General features: G+C 40.0%; 2 protein-coding genes across 5 annotated transcripts in view; one reads left to right on the top strand and one right to left on the bottom strand.

The window, feature by feature from the left end:
• CMSS1 (cms1 ribosomal small subunit homolog) overlaps nucleotides 1–19,018 on the top strand; it is a 345,852-nt gene that overhangs the window by 38,636 nt on the left and 288,198 nt on the right. The gene's annotated exons all lie outside the window — the stretch shown is intronic.
• Nucleotides 1–19,018, bottom strand: part of FILIP1L (filamin A interacting protein 1 like) — a 270,986-nt gene that overhangs the window by 28,380 nt on the left and 223,588 nt on the right. The window contains exon 1 of one of the 4 annotated variants that reach the window (XM_019648349.1): nucleotides 17,586–17,709. The exons of the other annotated variants lie outside the window; for them this stretch is intronic. The gene's annotated coding sequence lies outside the window, so the exon portion shown is untranslated. Of the gene's footprint in view, nucleotides 1–17,585; nucleotides 17,710–19,018 lie in introns of those variants that run through there. 4 annotated transcript variants of the gene reach the window in all.

The raw sequence follows: 19,018 nt of genomic DNA, 5'->3' as shown, positions 1-19,018 counted from the left end.
TACACAAGCAACATTAGTACATCAAGAGCAAGTGAAACTGAAAAGGGAATATTCATCTATAATCTGACCACCCTAATGCATCAATTATGTTTCTACTTTTCCAGATTCTTTTCCAGCTGGCCCATATAAACTTAGGGTGATTATCAAGCAATAAAACCAATTCCACAAACCATTGATGACACTGTGTTGTTTCTGTTAGCTGTAGAAATCAACCTGTAAGCAGTGAACATCGTGAGTCAGCTTAGCTTCTCATCTATTATTTTTAGGAGACAAACACTCCACTGAATTTGCTATGTGGATCTTGAATTTAAAGTTTTAATGTTATGAATACGGCAAGACTTTTGTTCATTTAATTTGCAAACAACAAAAGACTATAGTTAGTACTGGGGCTATACTGAGATGAACAAGGGAGGGTTTCCTTCTCTCAGAGTTTGTAGGCTGCTGGGAAAGAAGGAGCTGGTAGTTACTGTGTAGTTTAGTATAGGCTCCAGAGCAGTTCTCAAACTTTTTGGTCCTGTGACTCCCTTACACTCTTAAAAATTATTGAAGGCTCCAAAGAGCTTTGTGTGGGTTATGTCTATCAATATTTACTGTATTAGGAACTCAGACTAAGATCGTCTTAAAATATTCATGTACTCATTAAAAATAAGAAACCTGTTCTATGTTTACAGAAATAACGTTTTTATGAAAAATAACTTTTTGAAACCAAAAGCAGTGGGAAGAGTTATATTGTTTTATATTTCTGCTAACGCTAATGTCTGGCTTAATTGAAGACAGCGGGATTCTCAAATCTGTTTCATATATTCCATCAGCTGTCAGAGAGATAATGTCACTACACATCATGTAGCCTCTGGAAAACTCCTTGTACACTTGTGAGAAAATGAGAGTGAAAAAGAGTGTTAATTAAGAAAACAGCTTCGACCTTGCAGACTTCTTAAAAGGGGCCGCACTTTGAGAACCTTTGCTCTCAAGGATAGACAGTTGAAGCATAAATGGTAAATGTGTCTTTCTCTAGAAAAGCCTCTGGTGTGGGCTATCACCTTCTTCAAGCTGTTACTGAGCGAGCCCTTTGCTTCATCCTGATGAAGTCCCCAGAGTCATTGGCTAGTCACTGCTTCAGTGTTCCCATCATTAATAAAACTAGATGTTTGCTCTGCACCTAGATGGAAGAGGCTTTGCTTTCAAATACCTCTCGCCCAGTTCTTATAAAAATCCTAAACGACATCACTGTCTCCATAATACATTGTGTTTTGTTTGAAAGGACAATTTGAAATAAGGGCCTGAAACCCACTGAGTAGCCTGGTTTGTAAATGGGTCCATCCACAGTGCTGTACAGGTCAGCTGACATTTCATTCATCTCAGATCTTTATGAGGCAGTTACAGTGAGCACCTACTATGTGCAAGGTACTACGCGTTTGTCAGTTTGCCTTTTGCTGTCAAAACCTGCTTGTGTAACATAGATTATTCTGGTCATAACTTACAATGGTTTACCATCAACAACCAAATAATGTGATGATACCAAATCCTGTTTGGTCTTTTCTTAAGATACTCATATATGAAAATAGTCTATCTCTCATTTCAGTCCTAAGTATATAATTTCCCTTTGATGGGGCTCAGTTCCTCTGTTTGCTTTCATTCCTGCAGAGCTCATTTAATACATTACTTTTTCTTCTGGATTTACATGTAAATTACTAAGCAGAAAATTACATCTATCACACTGCTTTATTCAATTTTATATCTGTTCCCAAGGCTAGACTTTGATTGTCTGATTGATTATATCCCACTTTATATTTTGGCAATTCTTATCTAATATGCAGTTTAATTGCTGCATTGATAGCAGCTATGTTTCTGGTTAAATAACCAGAGTTCTAAGCAGTTTGTAGAGTAATTACATAGAATTTATTAGAAAGTGTCCTTAGGTTGACATAGGTTCTTGTTAATCGAGCCTATAACTTACATTTCCTCGCACTACTCCCTGCTTTTTCAGTGAGACTTTTCATTGTTTGTCTAATTTTTAGGAGCACTCATAAAAGCAGTTATGACCAGTCTTTGTTTTATTCTATGTATGCTGCTTCCTTTTATTTTTCTCACAAGTCAAAGGTTTTTAAAAAATTATAGCTACAGCATACCATAGTCATAATGTAATGCTCAATTCATTTGACTTGGTCAGCAAGATATAGAAGAATGGTAACACTTTTTTTGGCATCTGCTAGCTGAGTATGAGTGTACATCTGTGTCTGCTTTATGTCCGTGTTACTGAAGATCCTGTCATCATCACTGAGATCATTTAGAGACACCATAAATGGGTCCAGATCCAGCAAGCCGGGTTGCTATTTTCCTTCATTATGCAACAAGAATAGGGCATGAAGTGACAGAGGAGTCTTTAGTTGGTGTCAGAGGAATAGACGGTAAAAATGCAGCACCGTGAGTCAGGGCCTTTCATTATCTGAACAACCTTGTTTAGCTCCACAGGAATCAGGGGAAGTGAAATAATAAGATGCAAATACTCAAATGTCCTATCAATTATAAGGAGCTTGAGAACTTGTAGCAGAGAAACAGGCTCTGGAGAGAAGTTTATGAAATCCTAAAACTGAGTCGAAGGACTGGGATTGGGGCAAATTTTTTTAAAAGCAGAAGAAAAGAGCAAAGTAACTGACTAAGACAAAGGGTCCTAGAAAGAAAATCTGAAAGATGAGGTTTTGGAGCCTGAAAAAGACCAGGCTGGGCGCAAAGCTTGAGGAGTAAGGCTACCAGGAGAATATTTTCAATTTGAGACCATGGAATCTGGGCTAGAAAGACTTCACACCTAGATCAAAGGGCCAGGGAGAAACTTGAAAAGGTGCTCAGTTTAAGTCTGGGGTAGGAAATGGAAATTAACACGGAGGTGACAAATAAGGACAGCACATATAAATCTGTACCAGGCTAATTACTTACAGCCTGAATTATGTGTTGTCACTTCTTCAGTGCTGTACTGTCACTTAAGAAGCTTTTTAGAAAGAACCACTGGATGATGAATGTTCATTTAATACCACTAAACTTATGCCTCCCCAGCCCACATTTTAATTTTTCATGTTAAAATATATCTACCCAGATGGATTTTTAATTTTTATTTTTGCCTTGCTTTGACTATAATATAGCTATCAAGAAGTAACTTTTCAAAAACCAATTACTGTGAATACACTATATGCTGAAGAACCTACTCACTTTTTTTTGTATTTTCCTGCCTTAGCCATGAGTCTTAATTATTTAAAAAAGAGTCCTCAGATCAACATTTTAACATTTTTTTCTTTTCCAGACTTTCCATTTTGATTGCTGCTGCTGCTGCCACTACACACACACACACACACACACACACACACACACACACACACACACACACACACACACACACACACACACACACACACACACAAAACCTACCCTGGCTTTCATTGGCTTTCATTGGATTAAGATTTCAGGGCTTTGGCAGACTGAAGGTTTCAGGTGGGCATCTCAATGATCCTTCAAGGCCTACCTGGACTTACTGTAGCCATGATGCCTTTCCCTGGCTGCCCTGTCCTTTTCTAAGGAGAAGCATTCAAAAAGCCACCCAGCATGTGATGCCATGGACTGTCACAAGTGTGCACGCATGCATGCAGTCTTGTATTCCTGAGAGCTCCTTGCCCGGTACATGGCATGCAGAGCCACCTTTAAGTTTCAGTTGTGATGTGATGGTATATTGGGCTTTTCCCCAGATTCCTAACACTTTCATTGTTGCTCATTGTCTCCATTTCTTCTTGCCCCTCTCTGTGGTTGATTTTGTATTCTTGTGATCTGTGTTCTTTCTGTCTTACCTGTTTGCCCCACGGTAGCCTTCTTTGGGGCAGGGCTGATGTCCTCCCTACTGCCTAGTCCCTACTGCCCAGCAGTAGATGGCAGTAAACAGTACAGGTGGCTGAGTAGCAAGGGGCAGGCAGAATGACTGACAGGGAGCATGGACGCTCGTCAGCAGCAAGGCACCCGCAGGAAAGAGGCACTGGGATACTATGGGTGGCAGGACAGTGTTGGGGAGAAATGCAGATTCTGGAGTTTGATTTTCATAGTTGAATCTTGGCTTTCCCACTTCTGCCAAGTGTGACTGAGCAAAGCCATATGACCTCATTTCCTCATCTGCAGAATGGGGATAATACTGGAGCCTCCCCCGACAGCGTTGTTCTGAGGATTAAGTATCATAATTCATACAGAAATTCCTAGCACACTGCCTGGCACAGTACACATCAGTTATCATTAGAAGTGGAAAACTGGACTGATGGTGAGGCCACACAGAAGAGCACCTCAGCCACAATAGGCTGGCCTAACGGAGGGATCATCTGGGAGAGAGCGAGTCCGAATTCACACTAGAATGAAAGACAGAACCCCTCATCTGTTTACTGTGATCTGCCTTCGGGCCCCTCACGCATCTTTTCAGCCAGGTACATAGTTAGCCATACTGGTGGTCATTTTAGGCCAGGGTTTCTCAGCCAGGCACAATTGACATTTTGGGCTGAAGAATTCTTTGTTATGGGGGCTGTCCTGTGAATTGTAAGATGTTTAGCTGCATTCGTAGCCCTCTACCAACTGATGCCAGAAGAACCCAGTACTCCCGGCTCAGTGGAGACAGCCAAAAAAAGGTCTTGCAACATTGCAAAAAATCTGGGGACAAAAATCGCCTCTGGCGATTTTTATTTTAGAGCATGGTTAATTTTTTGAAAAAAGTCTGTTTCATCTTTTTGTGTTAATTGTCCTGACATTCATAACTCTTCTTCATGATCTGCTCTCAAGTGTATTTGGGACTCGCCAGTAGCAGTATTTTCCATTTTTCTTTTGTTCACAGATCTACACCATAGCTCTTCTCCCTTCCTGGAAAAGAATGATGCTTTTAATGTGCATTATCCAGTGAAATGCCAGCAAATGACAATGGAGGCTTTCCAAAGCCTCGCTAATGTTCTGCTCCTCTTACCCTGTCCTTCGTTCCTTGAATGTGAACGTGCATTTTATCTGCTGGGATCAAATATTCCTGGACATGTCTACCTGGGGACTCAGTGGCGGGGGAATGGGGGTGGAGGCTGACTGATTTGGCACAGTTGGAGGGAGCAGTCTTTTTCTGTATGTGCTATGGCTGGGCTTGATTTCGGTAATGAAAAATGTGGAGAAGACTATTGAGGATATTTTATAGTGTTTTTTGAGCATGTGCGACACTGGTCATTGGAGGTTTTCATATTGTTGTATAATTAACTTTGTAATTATACAAAGTTTATTTTGCTCACTTTTAACCCTTTAAGCACGTGTGAATTTCAGTCTTGGATTTTAGATTAGCATTCCTAAGTATATAATATATATTTCAAAATATATAATTAAAAGGTATACTGTAAAGTATCTTCCTCCCATCTCATTCTTCATCTGCCCTTTCTCCCTCCAACTTATAACCCCTGATACTAGTTTCTTGCATATACTTTTAGAGTGTCTTTATGAGTAAACAAGCAAATATAAAGATTCTTATTCTTTCCTTTTTTTTTACAAAACAAACATAGCTTACTATAAACATTGTTCATCATCTTGATTTTTTAAGTTAAATATTTTCTTAGAAATCTTTCCATTAGATCAGTGTTCTTAAGAAGAGGCAGGAAGAGGGAATAAAAATCTGCATGACTGCCAAATAAATCTTTACAGCTTCATGCTAAAACTTCCAAATTTATAGGATATTTTATCAAATAAGTTAGAGGAATGGAAGTCAGATGCTTTTGCTGTTTTGAAACTTTTAGTATTAAGTAAACTATAGTAGTAGTAGTAATAATAATAATAATAATAATAATATTATTATTATTATTTGGCTATAATTTTATAACAGCCCTTTGTTGTACATCTGCCTTTATCAAGTCTGTGTGTGGCATCTGCATTTTCTTAGTTGAGAAACTGAGGCCCAGGCAGATCAAAGAACATGCAAAGTCACTGTTATGATAGCCCTGGAGCTGCTACCAGGGAGGGGTTTAGCTTATAGAGAGAAAGAAACAGTGTATTGAGGGTCTACTCTGTGCCACTTCATTAGACTTAATCCTTATTATTCCCATTTTACAGATGAGGCTAGGGACCAAAAAACTGAAATTTAGAGTGGTTAAATAATTCCCAAACAGCAAGTCATAGCTTCTCTTGACAGTTTGTGAATAACAGTTGCCGTTTATTGAGGAATTATTATATCCCATGTACCATGCTAGTCCTGGAAACAGTCATGCAGCAGGCAAATATTATTGTCTTTATTTTACAAATAAGCAACTGAGGCTCAGAGAAGTTAAATAATTGGCCAAAGGTCCTGCTAGTAATTGGCAGAACCACAATGTCAACATAGTTTTTACTCCAAATCCTATTTCTCATCACCATGACATACATCCACACTTCCTATCTCATATAGCTCATGTCCATACCATCCTCTCCAGTGAATTTCTGTTGTAATATTCTGCCTGTCAAAAGCAAAGAAAATCACCACCACTTTCAATCCACTGTTTAGTCACAGTATTTTCTGTAGGTTCATGGCTACTTTGAGCCTCGATCATGAGACATTAGCAAATATTCTCTTAATCATTGTAATAATAAAACAAGTTTAGTCATTTGGCATAAATTCGTAATTATTTTTGGATGGTTTAAAAAATTGTGACTTTGCCAGTAATAACATCTCATGTTCCCCAGAGGAGGTAGGTTTGTCATAAATACCATTTCCGCAGAACATTTCAAGGAACTTAAAGTTCTCGGAAAATATTTTTAACAGGCAGCCTTTTCTCATACAGACTTCAAGGGCATGGTATTGTATACCCTTAGAAGTGTGTGTGTGTGTGTGTGTGTGTGTGTGTGTGTGTGTGTTTGTGTGTGTGTGTGTGTGTGTGTGTGTGTGTGTGTATGTATGTGTGTGTGTATGTTTTATCTTACTAAGAACATTTATATGTTAATTCCTCCTATTGCTCAAAATCCATTCTGTATCTTGTATCTCAGTAAACTGGGGGAAAACAGAAATGGATTCTTTGGAGAGCATTCTCATGTAGCTGCAGCATTTTCTTTGTGTTTAATCTCCGTTAGTCCTTTTTTTCTCTTCCCAGATCACAGGTTGTTTTCATTTAGATATTGCAAATAGGTATTTTGGAGGATTAGTGTAATTCTCTTCTCTTAACACTTATTCTTTGGTAGGTTGCTTTTCTTTCTTTTATTTTCTCCCTTTTAAAAAGTTACAAAGAGTATATCATTTTCCAAATCTTATTCTGAGCCAAGAAAAAAACCCAAACACTTTTTTTTTTTTAAGCCCCTAGTTCCTGTAAGTCTTTAAAGAAAAGGCTTTCCTCCTGTCTTTGGCTTTTGGATGTAAACTCACTGGTGTTCAGCTTGTCAGATGTAACAGAAAAGGCCAAAGCAGGGAGCAGGCATGCGCCCCAATGGATGAATTCACTGGTTTTCTTTCGCCTCCTTGTAGTGTGGCTGCCGGCACAGAGGCAGCGGCTAACATGGTATGCTGGGGAAACCAAACATTTCCTAACTCGTTAGTGGGAAATTCAAACTTCAGAAATTTAGAAACCACAACAACAGAGGCTTAGGTTTTGTTCTAACTACAGAAGTCATACAGTTTGCTGTGAGAAACAGGGTAGACAGGAGCCCAAAAAGTATAAAATGTGAATCATTTTAATCCCTGGAGAACTTTCTTTTTTCCCGTTTATTTTAGCTAGAGTAAATCAGTAAATAAGGGAAAAGAGAACTAGGAACATTGAATAGCGCTGAATAGTATTTAGAGGTCAGAGCAGTTGGAGGATGACACTGGATGCCTGGCTTGGCTTCCTGCTGACCAATTAGACCATGAACCAGTGAGCATCCTCCATGTACCCTTACCCACTTTTCCTACTTCTTGAGGATGACTGGTTTTTGTCTCCTCTGTGATCTTTTAGAGAGTTCGAGTTGGGGCCATATGTAAAGTTTAATCATTGACAGGTTTTATTCTAGAATGTGTTGACTGTAAATGACCATTTTTCTTGTGTTTGTGTTTTATTGTGGTCTGTGTTTTGCATGTCCTCTTGTGTGCATTGTAAAATTAGAATTATCTTAGTCATCTAAGCCTTAATTTTCCCTTGATTGACAGTTCAGAGCATTTGCATTATATTTTCCTTTTCTGCCACTTCCAAGCATTAAGACAGAATGCATGAACACAGAGTGTGGTCCTATTTCCTCTTCTCTCAGTTGGGTTCTTTTAAGATGAACGTGTTCTAGAGGATATTAAGCATGTGTAGTGAGGGGCAATTCCATGAAGATGTTACAGTGGTCAGCAAGAGACCTGCTAGAGGTGAGAGCAGTGACTTTACACTCTGCTTCCCATGGCCCTGGGTCTGCTACTGGTTTTGTCCCTGAGCAAGAGTTTCACCCATTATGTTTATTTCTGTGAGAAAGCTTATTTATAGCAGAATTAAAGAAAAGGCTCTAGTGAACCTCATGTATGTGCTGTGTCAATGCCCATCCATTTTTGCCCTGATCATATCTTCTCTTGTGATTTGAATTTTATGAGAGGCCAAACTATGTCAGGTTTGCAGTACATAGTTGAAAAAAGCACTAACTTCACTTTTTTGGAAAAGCACTAACTTCATAATCCCTTGCTTTTAAAGTTCACTCATTCACAGTTAAAAACAGGGCCGGCCAAGTGGCGTGTTGGTTAAGAGTTGGCTTGGGATGCCAGCTCTGAGCAGCAGGGCCCTGGTTCAGATCCCACATGAGGGCCAGTGACGCTGCGCCCTCTACAGATAAGATGGTGAACAACAGCTCGACCTGGAGCTGGGCTGCCGTGAGTCGCCAGCGACGCCGTAGGCTGCAGTGGGACTGGCCGGCAGCAGGCGTGCGCTTTCGTGAGCTGCCATGAGCTGCCTGCCGTCCAATGGCCGGCGAGAGACTGCCTCACCTGGGAAGAGCGCAATGATAATACCAACATGGGCCAGTGAAGCAACGTCCTCCACAACTAGACTGAAGAAGAAAAGGACAGCAAGTTGTCTGTTCCCTTTCCCCAATTCCCCAGTGCTGTTCCCCTTCCCCCAATTCCCCAATAAAATCTTTTTTAAAAAACAAAGGAAAAAGCAAAACCCCAATTCTCCAACAACAGAAAAGCCACTTTTAGAAGTGCCATGTATCCAATGGACAGGGACTATTGGACCAAAAATCTGCTACTGACTTAACTGTGACCTTGCCTCATCTGCCTGTTGCCTCAGCTGCAACATGGGGAAAGCAATACAGTTTCATCTCTAAGGTTTACAAAGCCTTTTATAAATGATCTCAAATCTCAGTTTCACAGAATGAAAACCCCCACCAAGCTTTCAAGTCCCTTCCTCCCTCCCTCCCTGAGCATTGTGTACAGATTCACATGGAAAAAATGTATGTTTCAGTCCATCAGAAGAGATTTTATGACTCGTCAAGTCTCAATGGTTCATAACTATATGGAAACCCTAATTGGAATTTCATGGGATTCAGATTTTATTTTTGGTTCTTTATGTGCCAAGCATTTGTTATAGTTCGTTATAAGTGTGCTGTAAAAGTAAAGAAGTAAGTCTTGTTAGTGTCTGACACTAAAAATGTTATGCTAAATTGCAAGTACAATTAAACTGAAAAATTAACACCTGGGGAGAAGTGTTTAGACCATTAGTTTCTGAAAGGGAATCTTTATTGTGTGTCTAGCACATGAATAAGCTATTTAGCCTAAGTTGTACGATTTGTCTTACCTATTTGTTTTTATGTGTGTGCCTCTCAGGTGTGGTAGAACTTTCAAGGTCAAACAGGGTGATTCCAGGCTAGCTTTTAAGCTTTTTGCTCTCTTTCGTCTTTTTACTACTCAGTAACTTGTTTCTTATCTCAGGTGACTAAGGCATCTTTAGGAACACTCGTGGGTTTCTCACAGGAGGAATTCTCTTCTAGCAGGGAGGTCAGAATAAAGGATAACCTCACTTTTCAGAGTGGCTTTTTCAGAGAGGTTAGGCAATAGGGACATGGATTTTCTCCAACAAGCTTGTACGTCACCTTATGGCTGGGTGTCGGGACTGCATCCTATGAGCTACTTCCTCTTTGGCCGTGAGGTGACATCATGTGCCTCAGCTGGGCAGAAGCCTTTGGCCCCAGATGGTGGAGCACCATCCTTGCGGGGGACTGGCCTAACTTGAAGTAATAGGTACGTACTATTTACTAAGTGTCTGCTATGGGTCTGCCACTGTGCCACCTGCTTGATTACGTTTAATAGTCACTTTAAGGATTGGAGTCATTTAAGATGCCTTCCTTTCTACAAAAGTCCAGGTTGTTCTGAAAGCCGAATGATGGATTTAAATATCGGAGTTTTGGTGTTCTGATCCTGGTTCAAGCCTTCTTTCTCTTCCTCAGAGTCCTTTTTCATAGAATGCCAAGGAATAAACCTGCCATCCTTTTGGAATGCTCTGTTCAATAGCCTCCATCCACATTTCAGTTCCCATCTTTTCCATGAATTTTCCCTAACTTGTCAAACCCTAGCTGATACCCTCTTTCTGAGTCCCCACAGCCCTTACAGTTGTGTGACACAAATACTCTATATAGTTTTGTACCACTTTCTAATTTATTTTGCTCATGAACTAACTAAGCTCCTTGAAGGACCTGATACCTCTATATCCCCACCTCCACCAGGGGTTTGAGCTTGGTACATATTTGATGACCAAATGATTGAGAGGGGAAAAGAACAATTTCTTAGGAGGGCATAACCCCCCTCATAAGCTGAATGGTGTGTCAAGTTCTCAGAATTTTCTGGTGATTGGAGCAGAAGGAGAAGTAGAGCGTTGTTCCTCTTGTTCCTGTCACTTTGCAGGAGGAAGAGCCCTTCAGTGAAATGAGGAAATCACTTGGAGACAAATTTAAATAAAGTCCAGATGGGGGAAACCCAGCCAGAGAATTTTAACTTTGCCTGTGATTCTCTGCATCTTTGATCAGCTCAATGAATTTTATGGGGCTATAAGAAGAATCTTGTGAGGCATACTTTTAGGGGAAATGACTGGAGCCCCAAATCACTTCACAAGGTTGTTTTCACCTTTATCTGAAAGATCTCAGGGTGCCCCATATAGCCAGTTGTATAAAAGCCTGAAAGATACTATGCATCCTCAAATATAATGTATTTCTTTTAATAATACAAGTTTTTAACCATCCTGATAATAAAGTGATATTATTTTTAAAGAACAGATAATCTTCCCTTTATCAGCAAAGGATTACTTTTCATAAAATTCCACAGTGAGCCACCTCCTCTGCCGTTCCCAGTGAACAGACCGACAAACTAAGGCTAAGGGATCTGCACAGCATCTCACTGCATGGCCCTTGGTCTTGAGCAAAAATCCGGGAACTTTCTCATGCTCTCCCCAAGCTCCTAGGCCAAACAGATCCTTCCTTTTCTTCAGATGTAATAGCAGCAGTCACTTAAGTCTTGTCAGCCCAAATGTGATGAATGTTTTACATTCCTCTTAGGGTTTCTGCTCAGAGATTTGTTTTTGTTTTGATTCATTTATAAAAAGAATTTTAAAAGAGAGAGAGAGAGAGACTTAGTTCACCTTTAAACTTTTGTTCCAAGACTGGTGGACCATGAGATAAGATAAATCAGGAAGATTTGCTCAGACCGGCCATCATGGAGGGCTGACCTCAGCCTTGAGGCTGCTCTGGGTTCAAGGATTTGGAATTCGCACAGGCCCACATGCTCCAGTTCTGTTAACCTTCCCTCTGTGTTTAAGTGTGGACTTCTTCCCTCACATTCCTCCCATTTTCTTGAGCTGAGTTGTCTCTAAAGATAGGATCAGTAGCTTGTATTTTTGTATAGTCTCTGGCTTTATTCTATCAGAACTCCCTCAGGAGTTACCGCCCACTATTCTGTCCATACCCAGTATTGAGAGATACTTAGGGGTAGAGGACACTGTTCCCTTTTTTAAGGTTTGCGAAAGCCCAGGCTATAGGAAGCATACTCAGTGAATGGATGGCAAAGCCAGGAAGAGCAGAACTTGGATTTATGAACCATTATTCCTACGCTTTAGTCTTAGACTTGATATATTTGTCCATGTCAATTTAGTATCACCAGTATACAAGCTTGGGCATTGACTGTATTCTGTTGTATTTTTTTTTAATAGCCCCACACTGTTTATCTTAATTTTTATGTACAAGTGATGTGTCTTATCAACATTGTTTTAGCAGTTCTTAAAAAAGAACAGGGAGCCTGGACCATGTTTAAAGCCTTTGCACTGGAGCCCCTGGTGATCTTATTATCCTTGTCATCAGCACAGTGCTTGTCAGTGTCAGTGCTCATAGGTGCGGCTGGGTGAGTGACATGGTGTGGTGTGGAGAGAACTTCGTGGCCGTCTATTGTCCTGTCTCATCCTTAGCACAGTGTTTGGCAGACACTTCAGTGCAAGTTTGCTGCTGCTGAGGAGTTACGAGCCCTAGGTTGGCTTTATAGGCTGACACTGGAGTTATCTTACTGAAATGATAGGAAATCACCCCTCCCCCCCCTTTTTTTAAACCTGGCAGATGCACTGGACTACCCACAGAAACTTTGGAATCAAAGTGTATGCTTGGGAAAAGGCAATCTGCTGGTTTCTAGTTAACATAATGACAAGCTCTTTGGACCCAATGACTGAATGTTACAGGCCTTCAGCTCAAGCACAGAGATTAGGGAAAAACAGGAATCTGCCCTTCATTAAAGACAAAACCACTATATTCCACTTTCATATTTTGCTTCGAGTCCATTTCTTGCTTCAAGGAGATTCACCTGGTACTCTTTCACCACCTTTCTTCTCATTATTTTGGGGAGAAGCTTAAGTAAGGTAGGTGGAGGTGGGCAGAGAGCAGAGAAGCATCTGACTTAGTCTGCCTACACAACAGATACTGTACAGTACAAAGCAGATTTCACTGCCTGGACTTCATCTGAGCCCAATTTGTTTTCTGGCTTTTGTGTTTATAAGTCAATTCAATGTGGTTACTGCAAATAGTGGCAACGATTTGTGTTGGGCTTCTGAACAAAATCTAGAAGAAGCATCCCTTCCTAGCTCACTGTTTTCAGACATACTCTTTCCTTACCAAATAAGAAGCTTCTAGGTTGAAATTTATTTTTTCGTACATTTATCCAACACCCTTTTTGACACACCTACTGACTATATGTAGCTAGGGTACTTTTCTATGCACTCGGGGTAAATTAGTTGCAGAATTGACCCTCAAGGAGCTTTTAGTTCCGGAGACAGACAATAAACAAATAAGCAATTCCTGTGTAATGTGACGTCATGTAGCATGCATGGTGTGAAGGAAGCGAAGGAGGGTAAGTATACCAGGAGCTGGCAGCCTGCATTGGTAACCTCCTCTGTTGTTTGGGAGAAGTTGGCTCTTTTAAAGGTATTCACTCACTTTATGTTTTGAAAGAGAGCCTGCTAGTTGGGGAGGTCTGGGAATGCAAAATGCTTAGTTGGAAGATGCAGAGAAGAATTGACTTGTTAAGTTAGTGGTTCAGACGTAAATGTCTTTGACTGTAGAGCACACTTTCCAGAGGCACCTCTCACTTCAAAGCAGAGTGAGCTTTGCCACCCAGACAACCTTTAAGTACATTTATTATTTGTTTTCTCTGTCCTCCCTTTATCACCTCTTTTCCATTGCTGAAGCCTGGTTGAACTGTATTGATTTCAGCTCCCTCCTTTTCCTCTGCCTTCTTATGCCTATACTTATTAACAAGAACTTTGAATCTCTTACTTTCTTTTATTTTTAATGGGTTTTATATCCAAATTAACACTTACAGTGTCAGGACTTCTTAAGGGCCTTCTATCTTCCTCTCTTCCTAATTTAAGGAGAAACCAAAGCCTGTAGCCCAAAAATGTCTGGGGCCCTGGCTCTGCCTCTGAGCAGCTCTGTGTCTGTGAAGCAAGTCCTGCTGTGGACACCAGCTTCTTCTGTGAGGTGAGGCATTTGGATCAGATGGCCTCTGAGCCCTCTTCCAGCCGGAAAGTTCTGTGAACATTTCCTGGGGGTGGGGGGAGGTACACAATCTCTAGGGCCTGGGGTATCCCATTGTCCATACAGAAGAACTTACCAAGGCACTTCTCAAACTCACAAGTGTGGAGTTGGGTGTTTGCTATTCTGATGTAAGATATGCTCTTTTACTGATAATAACTGTCCTACTGTCCTTTAGGCTAGGATCAGTATTTATCATAAACAGAAACAAGGGTTGGGAAGTATGTTTGTGTGCACCCTTACCTGTCCCAATAATACACTTACCTACCTATTCCTCTATATATCTCCCTACCCCTACCAACACATAAACACATCATTCGCCAAGATTGTTAAAAAAAAAAAAAAATATATATATATATATATATATATATATATCTTTAAGATTTAATCTTGTTCTGGAACTAGTAGGGCATCAGGAATGTGAGGACGATCAGATTGGAGAAAGAACACTGCTAATGTGTTATTCTCTGTACTTGGACTCAGACTTAATCGGCTGAAGCATCTGAGAGAACAACCATGAAAGGGAGTACTTCCCTCATATCTGAAAAAGAACCAAGGGACTTTCTTTGGTGAGATTTCCCACTCTTGTTTGCCCAGCTTTCTTTCTCTATTGGAGATAACCTTAGTGCAGAAGTCCAGAGAGAGAGAACCTCAACTGTTTTTAAGAAAAAGAGGGATGTATGAGGGCATACAATAGTGTTGGTGACGATACACTAGGAATTAGTGCGCCTAACAAAGTAGAAACTGACCAGCCAGAGAAGGTTCCACAAGTCTTTGTAGCACACTTTAAGCATAAGGAGCACGTTGGTGGCCCAGAAATACTGTAGTGATGGCAGAAGCAGTCACAGAAATATTTCTTCTTCCTCCCCCATTTTTGTGATGCTGGCTGCATATGCAGTGTCTCTTCATCTTTAAATCCTTATTTAAACATAATTTACAGAAACTAAACCATCAGTTTAAGTTAAAGCTAACTTAAATTCATAGTCAAATACAAATTAAACTCTAAAAACATTTAAAATTAATGCTATGCCCAAGAGGATAAGTAAGATGTGTTAGATATCTTTTTCCAAGATGACTGGCTATGTGAACAACAGATTTCAGTTTCTGAAGCAGCTTATTACCAATATTTTTTTATATCTTTTGATTATTACACCACAATATCCAGACTTTTTATAAACAGTTCTCTTGTGGCCACCCTCTTCCTTTTTCCCTTAAATAGTAGGCTGTGTTGTTTTCCCTATTCACCTTGTAAAAGCACTCGCTTTGTCCTGGAGCACTATAGACAGAACATAACCTAAGAAGAATTAGTGGAATTTTATTCTTTCCCCCCCCCCCCTTTTTATTTTACCTCAAAATCCATTTATTACCAAGGGCACTTTTTTTGAAGGAGAAGGGGCAGCAGAGATCCCCTAAAACAAAATTTACAGCTTTTTGGGAAAGCAAATTAAAGGGAATTGCAAGTGGACTTGAAAATTAAGAAGCTCAAAGCTTGATTCATATTTTTATATTGGCTGGTACTATAGACTCCATCCCAGCATTTGAAAAACATCACAAAAATACCAGCGGCTTAATATTAATCACCATAAAAGGGCAAGTGAATTTAATTAAGCATGGAATTAATATATGTTTTATTTGGAAATGTAAAAATTCACATTCATTCTATCTAAAACATTTCTGCCATCATCTAGATTGTCCCAAGGACTAAAAAATGCTCATTCAGAGAGCCACTGTGAGATTATGTATCCATGATAAATCGCTTGAGTTTTAAAAGGGGTCTTAGTGGATGATTGCTCCTTGAACATGCTTTTAAGTTAATAAATAGGGAAAAGTGTGGAATATTAAAGTGTGTTATTTAAAACTTTTTTTAAAAAATTGATGCTTGCCTGTTTTAGAAAAATAAAACACAGACTCTGGGAAACACAGCTGTTAGAGCTTTGATAGAGGTTATGATTTTCAACAGTTGAGCTATAGTTTATGATACAGATGGTACTTTGGGTATAGCTGAAACAATAATTGATGGTTTCTGTTTCCCTCCTCTTATTCAAAAGAGTGGAATACCTTTTTCTCAAAGCAGGAATTTTTCAGTTTTCAATTACAGACTCTATCAAATAAACAACTTTTCTATTGCATATACTGTACTTCTCCAGTGAGCTGGGTGTTGGCCCCTCTCTCTTCTTATTATGGTAGGCTTCCCTAGATTTGAAATAATAGTTTTAGGGAAATCCTACTTCTTGGTACTAACCTGCAGTTTATATAGCCTATTTTCAGGCCAGATAACATATAATTTTTCTTTTAGAATACTAAAACCAAAGTCTTGCATTGCTCCAAACAAAATTAGCAAAGAATGCAAAACTCCTATGAAGCAAAAATGGTAGGCATCAGTGTCATATACTTTAAAAACTCAACCAAAGGAATTACTAGAAACACAGATATATCCTGAATTTTAAGCATATAAAAATGTTATGTTTCAAATGATAAATAAAACAGAGGCTATTTTAAAAGGGAAATAATTCCGTCACGTATTTCTAAGTTTTGTTTTACAATATATAGTCAGACCAAATAGAGTTTGAGTGATGAATCACTGTTTCATCTCCTATTCTAATGTTTTAAACTTGCCATAGCATATTTTATTTTTAATTCCTCTGCTGCTTATTATTCTGAAAAGTAAAGTAAAATATGTAGCTTTTCAGCATCTACCAAGTGTTCAGTTATCATACTGTAAGGGTTCATTTATGGTAATAGCCTGTTCAGGGTTTAGCTGTAACTAATTATGGTTCAAAATGCCACTGATTAACAACATTTTTTCTAGAAAAGTTTAACTTAGTATTTGTACATAATAAACTATTGTCCAAAATGGTACTCTAGAGAAACTAGCTTAACTTTTAATTTTAAATGCAGTTTGTCATTTATCCACTGACTGGTGTTAAAGTAAAAAGTTGTAACTCAAAACGGTGATAGTTACTTCCTTTTAAAAATTGACATATGCTTTTTAAGACAGAGCGTTTGTAAGATTTTTTTTTGAAGCTTAAAATACGTTTTATTTTTTAAGTTAGGTTCATCCTAACTAGGAGATGTATTTCTAACAGTTTTCTAATCTTTTAAGAAGATTTACAAAAGGGGGAGGTCACTAACAAGTCCACTACCATGTGGTAGTGTTTCGCACTCTGCTCTCGGAAGACTTAAGGGAGTTTTAGTCGGAGGAGATAGATCAGATCAGATGAGATCGAGTTGTATTACAATATACTCCCCCGCACCCGCTCCCCAAAGATATCTTAATACAGGCAGGATTCAATGTGTAGCTCACTTGGAAAGCGGATGTAATATAGAGTTATTCTCCCACCTCTCAACATTTAAAATTAAACCTCAAATCGGTTTCCTCCGTCGAAGAAAACTTTTCCTCTCCAGTTCTGTCGGAGTTGGAAAAGGTTTTGACTCTACCTAGAGTTCATTGGACGCGCTTTTTCAAAACCTGTCTGCAGTTCATGATGCTGATAACTCTCAAAGCCACCTACCGACTGCCTGGCTCGCTGACAGCAATGCCCCTTGCCGGAGCGGAGCGGCTCTCCCGGGCTTACCTGAGCTGCCTGCGCCGGGGCCGGGCGGGGGCCGGGCGGGGGCCGCAGTCGCCGCGCTGCGAGCCGGCTGTGCGCGCTCCGGGAGTCGCTCGAACAATGCGAGCGGGGCGCCGAGCGCGCCCGGCCTATGGGCGTTACGTCACTGCGCTGCCTTATAAGGCGCTCCGCGTGTGCGGCGCGGGCGGCGGGGGCGCCGGTGACAGCCAGACCCGCGGCGGCGGCGGCGCTGCAACGCGCCCCGGCTCCGCGGATGCTCAGACCGTGTGAACCGACCGTGGGTCCTAGGCTCCCCGCGGAGGGGACTGGGCGGCGGGCCGGGGACGCCGGCGCCCTCCTGCCGGGCAGACCGAGTCACTGGGGGTCATGGTCGATCCGCTTGTTACTTTTCTCTCTCGGGGGCTCTAAAGCTTCTGTTATTGCTTCGGACTCTTAAATACACACATCCTGTTATTCTTATTTGAACTTTTGTAAATAGATTTTTGTTACATTTGTTTTTTGGGTTGTTGGGGGCTGGGGGGTAGAGGGGGCTTGGGACTGGAGAGGGAAGCCAGAAGTCGTTTTTTTTGTGGTTTTTTTTTTTTTTGAGACATCTCTGGGGGTGATTTAGACTTCAAACCTTCTCTTTCCTCTTTGTAAAGAGTAGGGGTCCTCAGAGGATAGTATTTTATTTCCTGATGATGTAACTACCAAACAATTCTTCAAGTGATGATGGGAAGGCCAGATGAGATTTTATTTTTTCAGTGTTTTTCCTGAAAGAACCTCCTCGTTTCTCATTTCTGCTTGCCTGTGTTTTGAAGAAAGTAGTTGAAACTAATCAGTTTATTTGGCAGGGAAAATATTTATTAGCGAAATTAAATGTTTTGTGCTGTACTTTCAAGACAAAGCATAAAAATAGAACTGTAGAACCAGTTTTAATCCAGTTGTTTTCTACTAGCAAACAAAATGAAAAATATAGACATGAGAAGAACACTGACCAAATATGACTGAATTAAACCTATACTCCCTAGTATGGGGCAGATTTACTTATGTGAATCCTTTTTCTGATAAATGAGAATTAGCCTCCTAATTATTTTGCACATCAATAAGAGAAGTAATCGCTAAAGTCCTAGCCAAGATACAAATCTGCTAAATAAATTAAATACATGGCTGCCTTATTGCAAACTTCAAATGAATTGAGTAGTTTTAATAACTTGAGTCTATTTAACTCATTTAAAATTACATTAAGATAGGATTGCTTCCTATTATGATGTACATATGTCTATAGAATTATTGTTTCCATATGTTTTGTCAAACAGGAATAATGAAAATAGTGTGCTTGTTTCTTTTCCTTAGTGTGGATTGCAGAGAATGTATAGTGAGTGAAAATGGTGTGCAAAAAGGTGCAGTGCACAAAAAAAAATGTGTGTCATCTTTGCCAAATTATGGGCTCACTT

Source organism: Hipposideros armiger, unplaced genomic scaffold, assembly GCF_001890085.2.
Source record: "Hipposideros armiger isolate ML-2016 unplaced genomic scaffold, ASM189008v1 scaffold_125, whole genome shotgun sequence".
Taxonomy (NCBI): Eukaryota; Metazoa; Chordata; class Mammalia; order Chiroptera; family Hipposideridae; genus Hipposideros; species Hipposideros armiger.
The sequence above is the reverse complement of the archived record's forward strand: the minus strand, read 5'-3'. Positions and strand labels throughout refer to the sequence as shown.